Source organism: Octodon degus, unplaced genomic scaffold (assembly GCF_000260255.1).
Source record: "Octodon degus isolate 3935 unplaced genomic scaffold, OctDeg1.0 scaffold00054, whole genome shotgun sequence".
NCBI lineage: Eukaryota > Metazoa > Chordata > Mammalia > Rodentia > Octodontidae > Octodon > Octodon degus.
In genome coordinates this window covers 11,374,815-11,391,673 of record NW_004524630.1, presented here as the reverse complement: position 1 = coordinate 11,391,673, position 16,859 = coordinate 11,374,815, and the positions used below count along the sequence as shown (strand labels likewise).

Genomic DNA, 16,859 nt, shown 5'->3' with positions numbered 1-16,859 from the left:
AGATGGGATGAGAAACCAGAAGAGGCTTTTTGAATAAAGGGAAAACGATTCAGATTTGGTAAATGGTTTAGGTTCAATGAGTAAGGGAGTGAATAGTGTCTAAAAATGACTTTGAAGTTTTCGACAGTATTAACTTAGAAAATTACACTGAGAAACAGTAGCCCGGGGAAAGACTAAAAGATTAGATGTGAAGTCAGAGAATTACCACTTGGAGCAGCTGAGAGATTCCCATAACTGCTGGGCCCCCTCGCTGTGACAGGTAGCAGGCTTCTGTAGGGCTACTTACAGAAGTGAGCATGGCCAGGCATGGTGTGCATGCCTGTATCCCCGAACTGAAAGGCTGAGGCAGGAAGACTATCAGTTTGGACAATTTATTGACTTCTCTAGACCCTGTCTCAAAATAAAAAAATAATAATATTTTTTAAAGGCCTTGGAATGTACCTCAGTGCAAAGACCCTAAATTTAATTCCTACTTTTAGGGGAAATATAAAGTGAGCATTTCGCTAGGTGTGATGGCACCCACTTATAATCCCAGCTGAGATAGGCGAATTGAAGGTTAGAAGCCAGCCTGAACAACTCAGCCAGATTTTGTCTCCAAATAAGAGTTAGGGGTGTAGCTTCATAGTAGAGCACCCCGGATTCTATTTCCAGTACTTAAAAAAAAAAGAAAAAGAAAAAGAAAAAGAAAGAAAGAAGAGAAAAAAGTTGAGCCCATGACAGAATGAGGCAAAGAGAAGCAGCTGCCCACCACAGGCAACACATCTGCCCGAGTGTGTTTTTCCTATCCCTGCCCTGGCCTTGAAGCACCCTGGGTGTGTACAGAAGGTAGATCTGGAGGTGCTGACAGGACACCCTGCTGGGATGTCACACAGAAGATGGAAATATGGGGCTGGAGTCCTGGGGAGAGAAGAGGTTTGGCTCAAGAGTTAGCATCTGCACTGCAGATTCATGTTTCAGGCACCATGAATTAGCCCTGTATGGCTAAGGCAGAAACCTTTTATCTAGCAAAGTAGCTCACTGAGTAGCACTTTCAGCCTATCTAGAACATGAAAAGATGGCAGGGCCACTCCCTACATTTTCAGTTGACATTGCAAGTAACCATATGTATTAAAAATATATATATATTTAACAATACAGACAATACAGTCATATGAGAAAAACCAAAGTAAATATATGTATTTAAGAAAGTGCTCTGCTTTTGACATTTTTTTTCTGCCTCCTATTTTTCAAAACTAACTCCTGGATCTCCCAGAAAAATAGCTTTGTTCACCAGATCATGTGACTACCCTCTCCCCTTCCCCAGCCCCACCCCTTCTTTTGCTTACTGAGTGCCCTGCACACACTGTTCAGTAAACAACTTCAGAGAACCAGACCTGGCTAGTTCATTCACTGAGGGCAGTTGGAAAAGGCAGTCTTTGTGTAGCTTTGACGTGCTGTCCAGAGTGGAATAGAGAAGTTAGCATTTGTTTTTTCATTAGTTCTTTTTATAGAACAAACCAGCTGTAACTGGTTAACACTTAGCCTGAGCCGCCTGTTAGCATGCAGGTCTCTTACGCAGGATAAAGGGCGGCTGATGGAGACAGATTTTGTTACTCATGATACCACTAGCTGTGTTTACGTGAACTCACTCATGCTGTCATGGGATGTAATTTAGAATGGCCCTGTTAAAATCCAGGAACTCCCTGCCGCTGTTTTTAAGGTCTACCCTTAAAAACAAGAGACTCAAAAATAGATGGGTTTCCTTTTAAACTAGCCATCTTTGGATGATTTTTTGAGCTTGTCTTTGGCTATTTAGGATATTTTCCTCTCCTTGTTTTAAAAATTGGGTGTGAAAAGGTCTTTTTCTCTAGCCACCACAGGAATGGCCATCTTATAAGGATAAAGAGTAATTTATCCAAACATTTCCAGCCAAGCTAATCAGAACTGTTCATATCGCTGTTGCTTTTTTCATGGATAAACTACCTGAAAGCAATACCTGTTTAGGAGTCATTTGTGTAGCAGGAATATATATATTCATTTCTATCTAGCAAAAGAGAAATGGAAAATGGAAATCACTTTAAATGGAGGCTATTTATTGGCTTCTTGTGTGGCTTGTTTTGGGATTTAAGGATAAAGCAGTCTAGCCCTATTATCAAGTATCAACCGTTTTGTACTACCCAGCTAGTTCCTGGATCACTCATCTTAAAGTAGAAAATGTCCCCTCTTTTCTTATTTGCAAAAGTGAGCTTAGCACTTTGAAAATTACTCAAGCATTCATGAAAATAAAAGAGTTAGAGTTCTTTCTTTTAAAGGATCACAGCAGCTGTGTGAAAAGATGCAAGCATTTCTCATGGGACCCCATTTCTGCCAGTTTACTTGAAGAAAGTTTATTTCATTCCTCTTGATGCTTATTTTTCCATTATAAAAAGATAAAATAGTGTGAGGGTCTTAATAATTACAAGTGTAAAGATAGTGATAGAGACTTACCTCATCCACTGCACAGGTATACGTTTAGAAAATTTATGTAACAAAGCTAAGACTCCCAGCAAGGTAGGTCTCAAGTTTTTCTTTTCTTTTTTTTTTTTATTTATATACACTAAGTATGAGCAAACAATATTTTAAACTGGGTGAGCATACCACAGTGTCTGTTGCAAACACTCAGGGTGTGAAAAGCAACCAACCATATAAACAATAATATATAAGTAAGTAAGTAGGTATGACTATGTGCCAGTAATATGTTATTTACAAAAACAGGTAGCCAGCAGAACCTTCCCCATAGGCCATAGTTTGCCAGCCTCTGATCTATATAAGTAGGTAAGTTTCTTTATGGGAAAAGTGCAAGCATGTTTCCCTTGCACTTTCTATGAAGGATAAAAGGGAACTTGCAGCAAATGTCTTACTACACATTCAGCCTCCACACTGCACATCAAAATACACATAAGTATGGGACTATGTGGGTTTTTTACCACATGCAGAAGGAATGGAAACTGATGGTGCTGAATATATTCATATATTAATTTTCAGATAAAATAGCTTCTGTCTCATATGGTAACATGATGTGATATTTTGAACTGTCAGGCTTTCTCTGCAGACGCTGACTTTCAAATGGATTGAATTATAAAATGGTGCAGATAGCACATCGTTTTTTTGAATCAAGATAAAAATAAAAACTTTCATATCAGGATTCATGATTCACAAGTTAAGGAACACTGGGAAAAATAGAAGCTCCCTAGAAAAAAACACTGTAAAGGATAAAAATAAAATTATGGATAAAAGCAACACTGTCAATTCTGAGGAAAGCAGTAGAGGAGCATAGGAAAGATTCAGGATTTATAATCAAAGGCTCTTGATTCCAGTGCCAGCTCTCTCAATACAGGCATGTGACTTTGGGCAACTTAATTAATTGCTCTCAGCTGTAGTTTCTTCAGCATTAAACAGAATAACATATTTTACACATTGTTTTATAGTGTTTCAAAGTTATGTGAAGTATTTTGTGGACTTCAGTTTACCATAACCACCAGTGTTGACTGTCCAGGTGACAGGTGCTCTTACAGTAGGCTAGAGCAATCTGGAGCTTTCTTCTGAGGTGTGTAGCTGCCCCACCTTAGCCTTTAACACCCAGGACTTAAGGTACATACTGGCTGGTTGATCTAGAGAAGACATCACTAACTTCTTACTCTGCCTAGCTACAAATCATGTAACCTGTGGCCGCCTGAATTCTTCACGTGCACCTGTGTGGCTGACCTCGTTGGTTAGATTCTTGATCATGTGGGCTGTAGATCAAATCCATTTATTGTTTCCTGTGACTGAGAAAGGCAAAAGAACTATATGGAGGAAGTTCCAGTGCCATCATCAGAAAGAATCCAAAGCCTTCTCAAAAGGAAATTTATAGACTGAAAGCAGCCCTGGTCACCCAAAGAGAAGAGGCAGGGATGAGGCTTCGGAGAGCAGGAGGGCATGCTGAAGAGGCAAAGACACCTCAGTGGGGTCATGCATGTGTCTGACCACTCCCATGGGTCTCGTGGATTGTAGAATTGGGATTAGAGCTTAATCTTGCAAGTCTCCAGCCAGCCTGAACAGCATTCATGTCCACCAGCCCTGACTTGTGCTGACTGGGCTCCCTGGACCAGGACTTGTAACCACTGAGAGGCCTTATAACAATGGAAGAAGAAAAATTGAAATCTTGGGGCTTTGCATTCTTTATGCCCTCATTTTTAACAATAGTTTTTTAAGGAAAATTTGTATTATGATCAATTTATAAATAGTTCTTGAAAATAAAGTTTTAAGCTTTTCTTCATAATCATGAGTCTTATCTCCCAACTGTTTAATATTTCATGTAATAATCAAATAGTTATAAAAACCATACAAATATTGCACAAAATTTTAAACTAAAATGTAACATAAAAAATACTGGAGTCTTCAACATTTTTATTTTAGACTGCAAAACAGCAAGCAAACAACAAAAAAGTGGTATCACCAAAGGATGTAAAGTCATCCTTTCCAGGAAAGCAGAAGGCACAGCCTACCACACAGGAGTGATGCTGAGCTAATGGGCGTGAAATTTAGAAGTACAGTAAAATATTATCAGTTAACTTCTGAAAACTCTAGTTTTATTTACCTCCCTACGGTAACCAAAACCACGTTAAGGCAGGCTTCCTTATAGTTAACTATCTCCTAAAATATAAAACTTCATTTTTTGGGGGGAGGTGTTGGTAATCACATTACATCTAAATGTAGCTTTTTTGATCTTTAAATTTTTAATCTAACGATAGAATCCCATTTTTAAAGAATAACAAAATCATTTTTTCCTATTCCTCTAGAGAATAGCTATTGCCAAAGTACAGAGGTAGAGACTTCATTTTGTTCCGTAATGGGTTGTGATTTGCAGATAAATTGCCTCCTTTATGAAATTTGAGCTTCAGGGCTGTCAGTGTTCATCTGTACCATTCGTTCCAAGATGGCTCTGTGCCATTTTAGGAATTTGAAATGTGTGTAATTTGAAATGGTTAAATAAAATTTGAATTTAATTTTATAAAAAAAAATACTGGAGTCATGAATCATCATAATAAACACATCAAGGAAGATAGTGAAACAAGAAATTTATAGTTCAAAAAATAGATTTATGGTGGGCCAGATAGCTCAGCGGACTAAAGTGCCTGCTTAGGCTAGTGTCAGGGACCTGTGTTCAATCCCTGGCTTGCTGTGCCAGCCCTGCCCCCAGAGTATGCTGAGAAAGCAACTGAGACTGGGCATGGTGGCACATATCTGCAATCCCAGCACTTGGGAGGCTGAAAACAGGAGAATCACTATGAGTCTGATCTATGTAGTGAGACCCTGTACACCCTGTACTAAATACATTTAAAAAAATTTTAGATTTTATTTACTTGAGACATATAAAAAAGAAATGAGTTCATTTGTTTATTCACGTATATGGTGTTTGTGTGTCATGGGTTGAACTGGGCCTTGCACATGCTAAGTGCATACTGTGCCACTGAGCTACAGTCCCAGCCTGGGTGAAGACTTTTTATTTGAGTTTTCTTTTTTAAAAAATTTTATTTATTTGTGTGTGTGTGTGCGTGTGTGTGTGTGTGGCCAGCTCAGCCCACCAGGGGGCAGGGCTGGCTGGCATGTGGTCCTGGGGGATTGAACCGCGGACCCTGTGCTTTGCTAAGCTTGTTCTAAGTAGGTGCTTTAGACCACTGAGCCATCTCACCAGCCCCTGTTTGACTTTTCAGAGTTCACAATTAGCCAAAAGTTTAAAAAAAAAGAAATCAGTATACCAGTATTCATTTATAATTGTAGTTTATTTTCTAGAGGGTCAGTGAAGTATATCTCCTTGATTTACAAAGAAACTTACTCCATGACAAACTAAGTCTTTCTAATGAAACTGAAGTCCAAAAGTCAGCTGTGGCTTCAGGATGATCTGAGAAAACTGAAGGGCCAAATAGTTTATTGCTTTAGATTAGTTAGGTGATGATAACCATGAGCATTTATAATATTTTAGAATTGGCCCTGTGAGGTTTTAAGACACAGAACTGAATGTACTGCCAGATATTTTTGCAGGAGTCACAGATGTAAGAGAAATCTGCATACACATCCCCCTCCTCAGCACCCAAATGGAACATATTTGAGTTAAACCTTTTGGAATGAACTATTTTTAGAGAACTGAAGGAGGGGAAGGGGAGGAAACATTTTTTCCAATCTTTTCTATTACACATGATAAAATATTTACATTTCAATATAGTCCTGACATGTCTTGTACAGGGATCCACCTTACCCATAGTAAAATACGAAAATGAACTACCTTTCCATCTCTTTCAAACAAAGGGCAGTTTTACTTCTGAAATTTGACAGTTAACACATGGTACCCACACACAGGCTTAGCTTGGCAAAATTCACAACGCAAGCAACATTGCTCAACATTCTACTCTTCTGCTGTCTGTGCTCATGGCTCATCTTGTAAGTTGAATAATGTGACCCTGGAAGTGATAGCCATTATTTATTTTAGTATAACTTCAAATAAAAGCAATCTAGTGACACAGGTTTCAAAATTTATGAAAATAGAAAAACTATTCTACTTCCCACATAACTATTTTCTGTATTATCTTCTACTTTATTTTAATTTATTTATTTGTGTGTGTGTGTGTGTGTGTGTGTGTGTGTGGCCAGCTCAGCCCACCTAAGGGCAGGGCTGGCAGGCATGTGGTGCTGGGGAATTGAACCGCGGTCCCTGTGCTTTGCTAAGCTTGTTCTAAGTAGGTGCTTTAGACCACTGAGCCATCTCACCAGCCCCTTCTACTTTATTTTAAATTGAAATCATAAAACATTTTGTTCTTAGCTCAAAGAACATCAGCATAATATTATCCTCTTATTCCTCCCTGCAATACTGTAATTTGGCTGCACACTCAAAAGACGATTGGTTGAGAACCTAGGGGATATCCCAAAGCTTGTTCTATGGATTTTGTCTTATTTTGTTCATTCATTTGTTCTTTCTTTCTTTCGTTCATTCTTTCTTTCTTTTAGCTTTCACAATGTTTATTAGATTCTTATCTAATTTAATAAATTCTGATTTTATAGACATCAGCCCATGGTAAACATGTTTACTAAGTGAAAGCCATTCAGATATTTAAGGCCTCATTTTCTGTGGACTAAGCAACAAGGGAACTACACAAAACACTGTGGATAATGACATGTACTTGCTCAGAGTTTTCATATAGGGCATTATCAAACTATACCTGCTAATAATATTTAATGCAGTAGAGTTAATGACTGTAGTTCTAACATAATTTAATTGTAAGTACGTTATTGAGGTAACATTTTGGTAGTTTCAATTAACTCTCCAAATTGACAAAATATATTTAAGAAAAATATAGAGTGAAATGAAAATTGAACAGGAAGAAATTGCTATAAAAGGAAAAACAAAGGGGCTGGGGTGATGGCTCAGTGGAATAAGCACTTCCCTGGCAAGTGCAAGGGCCTGAGTTCAATCCCCAGTTCCGCCAAAAAAAAAAAAAAAAAAAGAAGGAAAAATAAGTCAATGTTGAGGTGGAAAAGTCAAACTTACACAGCTCGAAGGAAGAGATCAAGTATAGATTTCACAAATCAAAAGTTTAAAAACTCAATGCAACACAAATCTTCCTTAAAAGCTGAGTTAAAACTAGTATGCCTATAAAATTGTTACTTTGAGCCTTAAACAGTACCTAGTCTTTGATCAGAAAAGGTCACAACTGTTAAATGAGTGGAATTACTTGATTTTAGTTTACATTAGGTGGTGGGCACAAAGCAATCCTCCTTAATAAAGTTGACAATTAGCTTCACTTAGAACATTTTCAGTAATGCACATTAAAAAAAATATTCATCTTACAAATTGTTGTACAATCCAAATATACAGCAGCTTAGAAAACAATGTTTAGAAAGCAAAAGCCAGTGTAAAAAGACAGAGTAAAACAACTACCACCATACAGGTTTTTATGGCTCCAATTCTATAGTTTTCTTACTGCGTTATCAGTGTCAGAAATCTGTTCCTTCAGCTGGCTCCATTGCTCTGGATTTAAAGAAATACCTTTTCTTCCTGGTTTCATTTCACCTTCTGGATCCATCCAATATTCTGTAATATCAATTAGAACTTTCCCTTTAAAGTCTTGAACACTGATACCTTATTTTCCCATCTGAAACATGCTATCGTCTCTCTTGCTGCTGCTGCTGCTCTGCTTAGAAGATGACAGAGCTCTTGAAGTCTCACCAGGCTTCTACTTCTTTACAGGCTTTTCTGGAGCAACTTGCTTTTTCCTCTTTAACTTTTTGTCAACTTCACTGTCAGAATTGCTGCCTGAAGAGCTTGAAGAAAGAAGTTCCTTTGATTTAGGCCATGCTCTGTTGCTGCAGTTGACAGCCTCCTGCTCCCTGGAGACTGACAGAGAACTCGCTTGCTTGCTTGCTTCTCTCTCTCTCTCTCTCTCTCTCTCTCTCTCTCTCTCTCTCTCTCTCTCTCTCGTTTGCTTGCTTTTCTGTTTAAAGGAACTAATGAAATGAAATAGTCAAAATACCTGTTCACTCCTTGAGCTTTTGGGGCCACTGTGTACAATAGTTCTGGAAAGGCCAGTCTCCCTTTGGGTGGGCATGAACTGTCCAGAGAAATTAGTTGCAGGGCCAGAGAATGAAGACCTGTCCTAGGCTGAGGTGAAACTTAAAACCAGATCTGTCTAACTCTGAACATTAAAGCCAACAAGGGTTGGAGGCAATTTGCCTGAGTCACATTACCACCCAAGTTATCTCACATTCTGTGCTAAGTAGAGCACCAGCCCTTTAGAACTACCCACTATAACATAAAAACAGATATTCCCAGTCATTACATCTAATGGAGCTGAGGAAGTCTGAGGCTAGCTTGGGCTGTTAGCCTGGATTACGTAGCGAGATCCTATCTCTCAAAGGAAAAACCTCTACTGGGAACCACTACTAGTATAGATCATTTTAAAAATACAAATAACTTTTATTTGATAGCAGTCATTTGTCAGGTTCACTTGAACCTATCAAAATAACCAGGAATTTAAAAAAAAATACAGGAATTAGGCAGATTAACATTAATTATTTCTTGATGAATAAAAGACATTTTGAGGCAAAAATCAGTATTCTTAAACTCTGATAAAATAGAAAGTGACTATAAATGTTTCATTGCCACCTCTTGTTCTTTTGGCTCTGTAGACAGCTTGGAAAAGACCCCACTGTGTGTGTGTGTGTGTGTGTGCGCACGCGCGCGCGTGCACGCGCATAAGAACAGAACAACAGGGCCTTGAACAGGAGCAAAATGTCTTTCCCAGCTGCCTGTTCCAGTGTAAATCAAAGGATGAAGAAATGAGGAAATTTGAGTTTTTTTAAAAAACTAGACATAGAAGTGATTTTATTAAAGTGTAAAAATATAAGAAACATAGATGTTAACAAGAAACGAGACAGGAAGAGTGAAAAAGAAAGGAAGCTAACTTCTGGTCAGACGTAACTGTGGAACTGCCAGTCATACGTTGGCATTATAACTAAGATATCGTCTTGATGCAATTTCATTCATATGTCCACAGCTTTGCCTACTTGGGTATTTGGGTGGGAATGTGTGTATATAATTCTGTGCAATTTTATTGTACCCAGGTCCTTCCTGTTGCCTTCATAGCTACACCCACCTCCTCCTTTCTCCACTTCCCTCACATCCTCAGCCACAGCCTATTAATTTGTTCTGTATTTCTGTAATCTTCCCATGTCAAGAATGTTACATAAGTGTTGTGTTAACATACAGTGTTTAACCTTTTGGCTTTCTTAACTCAGCATAATTCCCTAAAGATTCGTTTAGCTTCTTGTAGCCACTTACCTGGTAAAGGGTATCTGGGCAAATCCACTATTGAGCTGTTATAGAGGAAGTTGCTATGAATGTTTGTACATAAATTTTTGTGCAAATTTTAAATTTCTCTGAATAAGTACACAAGGGTCCAGTTATTGGATTACACAATCTACATGACCAAACTGCTGTCTAGTATAAGAGAAACTTTTAAAGCTGTTCTCCAGAGTGGCTGTACCATTTTACAGCCTTACCGGTAAAATATGACCCATGCCCTTAAAAACATTTTGTGGGTTTTGTTTTTTTTATTTTTAGTGCCTTTATTTTTTCTACTTTGGAGCATATCATGTGAGCTATTTTTACATATCATCCATGTTTGTCTTTCTTTAGATCCCACAGTACAAGAAGTTCATTTCAGCTGAGCATGGTGGTACATACCTGCAATCTAAACACTCTAGGAAGCTGAGGCAGAAAGATTCCAAGTTTGAGCCTTGTCCAGGCAACTCAGCAAGCCTCTGTGGGGCTGGGAATGTAGTGTGAAGGACCTGGGTTCAAGTCCTATTGCCAAAAAGAAAAAGAAATGACTTTATTCAGGCTTATATCTCTTGATTACAATGTAGCACTTGGAGTAGAGCAGCCCTGGGTGAGTGTGGTAGAGGAGGGCTGTAGGGAAAGAGTACTGTCTGCTAATCCCATTTCTCATTACTGTTGATTAATAAATATTAGGCATATTCATACTAATGTGATATTATGATTTGGAAAAAGCATAATGAACTTAATTTAAAAATAATCTCTGATTTTGTCTAGCACCAATGAAACAAAACAAAAAATGAGAAAGAAAACTCTTCATATTCTGACTCACTGTATTCCTGAAGAGTGAAACCTCTGCACTTCAGGTATTCTCAAGATTGTTCCTGTGTATTCATCACCAGATCTCAACAAGGGGCTTCTGTCAAGGGACAGGGTTCCTAGAATCAATATGACATTTATCACCTATATGAACTGAAATAATAAGGCCCACAAAAAACAGTCTACTTTTGGAAAATATATAGATGTGCTTTTTTTAATTAAATGAAGTTCACACCTCATTCACATTTTCTTAGTAATTATATAATGTTACCTTATTGTGCTTTAGGATGTCATATTATGCCTATTCTCAGTGTCGTTAGGCAACTCTTGTCTGAGAATTTTTTGGACTGATTTTTTTAATGGCTTTAACATTTTCAGTAGCACTAGTCAGTCATTTTCCAGTGCCTGACTAGTTGGAGTGATTGCACATGACAGGAAAAAGACATAGAGGTGGAACATCATTTCCGGCAGGAGAAACATATTTTATTAACATGACTTATCACTGTTGGTTTTGTCCTGGATCATGTAGCTGTGACAGCATTTGGCAGATTTCTACACTGTACAGTTACTCATTTTCCTCTTCCCTTCAGAAGTCTTTGGAAGGAAGTTATACAAAGCTCATCCCCAGGTGATGGGGAGTTCTGATCATCCTCCATGATGGTGGAGCAGTTACTTAGAATTCTTCTGCATGAGAAGTTTGCTTCTTTTTCCCCTGCTTATGTAGTTATTCAATTATTTAATGTCACTATGACTCATGAATATTTATTTTATACCTTGATTTATAATTCAGTACTATTTCATTCATATTCTTGCTCAAATTGTTCTAGCTTTTGTCACTGAGATGTCTTTCAACTGAATCCTGTATGCCTTTGACATACTCTTATCATAGTGAATTTTTTTTTTTTGTTCTATTTTGTGTACTTTCTTACCTTCTGGTACTACAAGTTGTCCTGAGATCATTTGGTATATTTTCTGCCCTGGTCTTAGAATTAGCCATTTTTCCAGACATTTGTGGGTCCTTTTTTTTGCACATTGATATTAGATGCTAAGAAATGAAATATTTAAAAAAGCAGAAGTTCATCTTGAAGCATTATAAAGTTGTTACTAGCTTCAGAAATCATGGCTAGGGGGCCAGGGAGATGGCTCAGTGGAATAAGTGCTTCCTTGGCAAGCACAAGGGTCTGAGTTCAATCCCCGGATCTGCAAAAAAAAACCAAAAACCCAGAAATCATGGCTAAATAGAAGATTTAAAAATAGGTTTTGTATAGTCCAGGGAAAAGGTCCTTTCTCTAAACTGGCATATGATAGAACTTTTTAAAATATTTTTTCTTATTTACCGTTTCTTTCCTGTCAGTAGCACTTGTGACTTGATTCTGTGTATAGATACTTTTGTTGTTCATTGTCATAACATTTCTGTAGAAACAACCTAATCTGAGAAAACCTTCTGTTGGCCTCAGTAAAACTGTGTGCCTTTCCAGAACCTAGGTTGAATCTTTTATCTCTGCTGCTTGGCTTTTTAACTACATGTCAACATTATCACATATTCTGAATCGTTTTAGGATATCAGCTGCATGTAAGTGCCCTGTTCAAAGTAAGCCTCTTCTGAGTGATTGTCTTTCTTTTTATGAGTCTCCGGGGCATATGTGCTATAGTTTTTATGCAGGAAGATGATGCTATTAAAGAAAGTGCCTTCTCCAGCATGTCTTAAAGCATTACTTGGCTATATGGGAAGTAGACATTTTGATGATTGGTTGCAGATAGTTAAAGCTTTCTCTTAACATCAAAAAACTTTTTATAAATTTGGTGTCTCAGGAGAGGAACATTTTAATTGTAGTTGAATTTGGAAAAGCTGTACTATGCAATAAATGAAAAGTAAGATTAAAAATTGTCAGGATGCACTCTTCCTTTGCTGTCAGTGTCATTCTCATGTAGTTTTGTAGTTCTTGACGCATTATGAATGGTGTTTTGCTGTAACTTTTTACAGTAATTTAAAACAATGATCATATGTTAAAAGGACTGGATCTAACAAATTAATTTGATCTCCAGTCTCTAGGAATTTCTAAGCTAGATAAATGAACGGGTTCATTCATTATTTCTCTTATGTCTCACAGTAATACAATATTTCCACAAAAGTGAACAACAGACTGTTTGCTTTTGCTTTATCATTTTAGTTGTATACTTTAGTCTCAGACTGTATAGAATTGTATTACCCCATAACTTCGCTTCTCGTTAAGTGGCTGCATAATGAATGCATCAGGCTTGTTGACAAAAAAAATTCTACTCCATGCAACTTAAACAGAAAGAGATTTATTGAAAGATTTTAAATGGCATATCCAATCATTGGGAAAACTGAAGGAACAACTTCTAGGCTGGGCTTTTAAGCAACACTGAGGAGCCACATCACCATGGAAGCTACTGTCTCTAGCAGCCAAGATCTCCTACATTTATCCCAGCACCTCCTGAGCTACAGCTAGGATACCAGTGCTGCTACTTTTATCTCTAGAACTGCTTAGTGTAGGGTACAAGCTGAATCTGGAATCTGTGTACCTCTTTCCTAACCTTGGACTCTGCAGAGCTGCTGACCACACACTGAGATCTTTGTTAATGTTACACTTGCCAGCATAAATAGAGCAGGTGTTCTCTGCCTCTGACTGACAGGCCCTGACGCACAAAGGAGCCCCAGGTATATAGGATTGTTGTTTATATCTAAAAATTTCTGCATAAAAGTAGATAGATGGATGGTTAGATAGATGTAATACTGTAATATTAAAACCATTGGGCTGGGGATATAGTTCAGCAGCACAAGTGCCTGCCTGGCAAGCACAAGGTCCTGAGTTCAATTCCCAGCACCTAGGGCCAGCCAGATAGCTCAGCAGATTAAAGCACCTGTTTAGGCAGAAGCAGGGACCGGGGGTTCCATTCACCAGCCCCACCCTCGGGTTATGCTGAGATGGTGATTAAGACTGGGTATGGTAGTGTGTGCCTGTGATCCCAACACTTGGGAGGCTGAAAACAGGAGGATCACTACAAGTCAGATCTGTATAGTAAGACCCTACAGACCCTGTACTAAATACAGAAAAAAAGGAGAAAAAAAAAAAAAAGAGAAAGAAATGTGCAGATCCCAGTACTGAAAAGCAAACCAACCAAACAAAAAACATTAAATAGTATCCTGTAGACTGTAGCTATCAAGCTGTGGATTAAAAGGAAATTTTAATTAGCACATACTAGAGATGGTTATGTATATTTGACATGCATTCTGGAATTTTTTTCATTTATTGTAAGCATTAAGATATTAAATAGGACTAATCAATGTTTATTTTATTTGTGCTATTTGATATTCTAGTATGTTAACTTATTTTAATACTTTTATTTTATAGCATTGAAAAATCTGTCATAGACTAATCTCTGTTTTGTTTTGTTTTGTTTTCTAATCTGTTTTATAGCTGAAGGAAATTTAGTTTAACAAATTTACTTGTGGGGCCAGGGAGACAGCTCAGTGGAATAAGTGTTTTCCTGGCAAGCACAAGGGCCTGAGTTCAATTCCCAGTTTAAAAAAAAAAAACAACAAATTTACTTGTATGTACATATTATAGGTGAGATATTTTCAAAGAGTGTGGCCATTAAAGATATATGCTTAGTGATAGTATTAATAAGAAGTGTAGCAGTACTAAGGGCTTACTGATTCTTGAAATGTACAAGTAAAATGTAATGACATTAAAGTACAAATGGGTTCCACGTGTGGTTGAGAGCTGCTGTGCAACATGAGCATTCCAAAGGGATGAGAACAAACTTTAAGATAAGATAGACCAGATGAAGCCTGGACATTTAGTGAAGGCCCCGCACACACGCCCCCTGATGGGTACTGCTTTTCCCAGCCTGGTGAGATGGTGAGATGTCTTAGTGGTGAACAGAAGTAGAATACCTGTCAGCAGGTTGGCCAGTGGGCAGAAAGCAAGTGCTCCAGGGAGACAGGAACTGATAACAGTGCATCTAAGAGGAGCCACAGGCCTAGTGTGGTCCACAGCCTGCATTTTCCATCACATGCTGGAATGGCCTGTGTGCACAGATTCACACTCATGTCTTTGGCTGAGAATGCCCTGAAGGTAGTCATGGTATATGGGTAGCAATGACCTTGCTTGGACAAGAGGTTGATTTGTGCTTGTTTTGTGAGACCAGCAAGTAAGCCCACATCAGGGACTGTAGTCATAGGGCCAGGAATTTGCATGGTGTTCAGCAGGATCTGTCATGTGGCTTTTGTAAGATGTTAACTGTTGTTTTATTTTTTAAAGGTCATTAATAAAATAGTGTTATGGTTTGTGTCTAGGTGTCCCCCCAAAGCCTCATGCAGTGTTGGGGTGGCTTCTGGAGTTTGTGATTGATTACTGTGGGTGTGGATGCTGCCCCTGCCCTGGGGCAGGTAGTTTGCATTACAATGTAAGGTGGGAAGAGAAGCCAGCTCCTTGAGCTGCTGCTACCCCTCTCTTGCTCTTGCTCTTTGCTGCCACCCTGAAAGGTTGCCCTCTGCTATGTGCTGCTCTGCCTTGGAGCCAGGTGAGTATGGGCTGAAGCCTCCAGTAACTGTGAGCTAAATATAAATATACCTTTCCTTCCTTCATTTTGAGTGTTGGGTATTAGTCCCAGCAATGAGAGAAGAGTAACTAAGACAAAGAGGAAACTTTTGCAAAGGTTGGAAAAGCAGTTTTGAATTACATGAATCTGTATATGGAAAACTCAACAAAAATGGAGTTTGGTGGAAAGTAGGAACATGCACAACCCTGCAAATTTTGAGGAATTATAAAGGACTTAGAATGGACCTTTTATTTGTACATAATGATTCTAGCCTATGGAATCATGTGAATTGAATATGGAGAGCCATTGATTGCATCTTCTTAGCCAGCGTCTTACAGGTACATGGGTAACAGGTCTGTCTGTCATGGAGATAGGGCATGTTAATGAGACAGCTTCCAGAGTTCTTACTCATCAGGAGAATACTGAGGTGGCGATGACTTGTAAGTACAAGGCTCAGTTTTCATTTTGCATTGTATAGTATTCTTCTCTGTACTGCTGTAACTGTGACCTACTTTAGACAAAGCTGATGTTTAGTAATTAATAGAATATTTCCTATATGTATTGTAAAAAAGCATGTGCCATAAAAAATTTTGATGTGTATGCTCCAAAGCTTTTATATATTTAACATTATTCAAAATGGAAAAACTTTTCTTTTTGCCTTAATGAAATATAAACTCAGCTGTATGCTATCATGTCATAGAAGATCAATATGAAATACCCCTTTTCTATTTACTAATGGTTAATTTTTTTCATGATATAGTTTGTTTAGCTATATAGACTTTTTGAGGTTATTCGTCATCATTGATTACACGTAGATGCTTTTTACTGTGTCTAAACTCTTAACACAATGTCAGCAGAGGCTTAGAGTATGGTATTTACATTTCCAGAGCCAGTCTGGTCCTTAGCAGTCACGGGAGCTCACATGCACCCTTAACCAGTAACCAAGCCAGTCTTGCAGGGGTTTCCAGCGAAAAAGGACTCTGAAGATTATAGGCTCCATGCCTTTAATTTGCATGCCTAGCAAAGAAATTTAGGCAGGACAAGAAATGCAGCATAAACCTAGGAAGCTGAAGTTGGCTCTGTCCTGAGCATCCAGTGCCCCCATCACCCAAGGTGTTCATAGAGAACACAAGAGGGGATGACCATCTGACCTTCCATTTCCTGACTACTTGCTAGGCCTTTGAAATGTTATGGAAAGAACATATTGGAAAAAAAAAAAAAAAAAAAGGAGGGGAGCAGCAAGATAGCTCAGCTGTCTAAAGCACCTGCTTAGGCAAGCACAGGGCCTGTGGTTCGATTCCTGGCACCACCTACTGGGCCAGCCCCGCCCCCAGGGTGGGCTGAACCAGCTACAAAAAAAAAAAAAGTTATGATCTACCTCTTAGGGCAGGTTGTATTCTGGCCCTATGGGTATAGTGCAGTGATGGTGGGCCTGTTAGAGACCAAGTAACCCATTTATGTATTCCAAAGCACCAAAACTGCAATTAAACCTTAGTAGTGAGGTTTTAGTTTAGAAAAAAACAATTCATACTTTAACACCCTTTATCTTTTTTTTTTTTTTTTTTGCGGAACCGGGGATTGAACTCAGATCCTTGCGTTTGCCAGTCAAGCGCTTATCCTACTGAGCCATCTCCCCGGCCCC

At 38.5% G+C, this 16,859-nt stretch overlaps 1 protein-coding gene and 1 pseudogene across 1 annotated transcript in view; one reads left to right on the top strand and one right to left on the bottom strand.

Moving 5' to 3' along the window:
• Spidr (scaffolding protein involved in DNA repair) overlaps positions 1 to 16,859 on the top strand; it is a 380,505-nt gene that overhangs the window by 264,331 nt on the left and 99,315 nt on the right. The gene's annotated exons all lie outside the window — the stretch shown is intronic.
• On the bottom strand, positions 7,445 to 11,645 carry LOC105742460 (annotated as a pseudogene).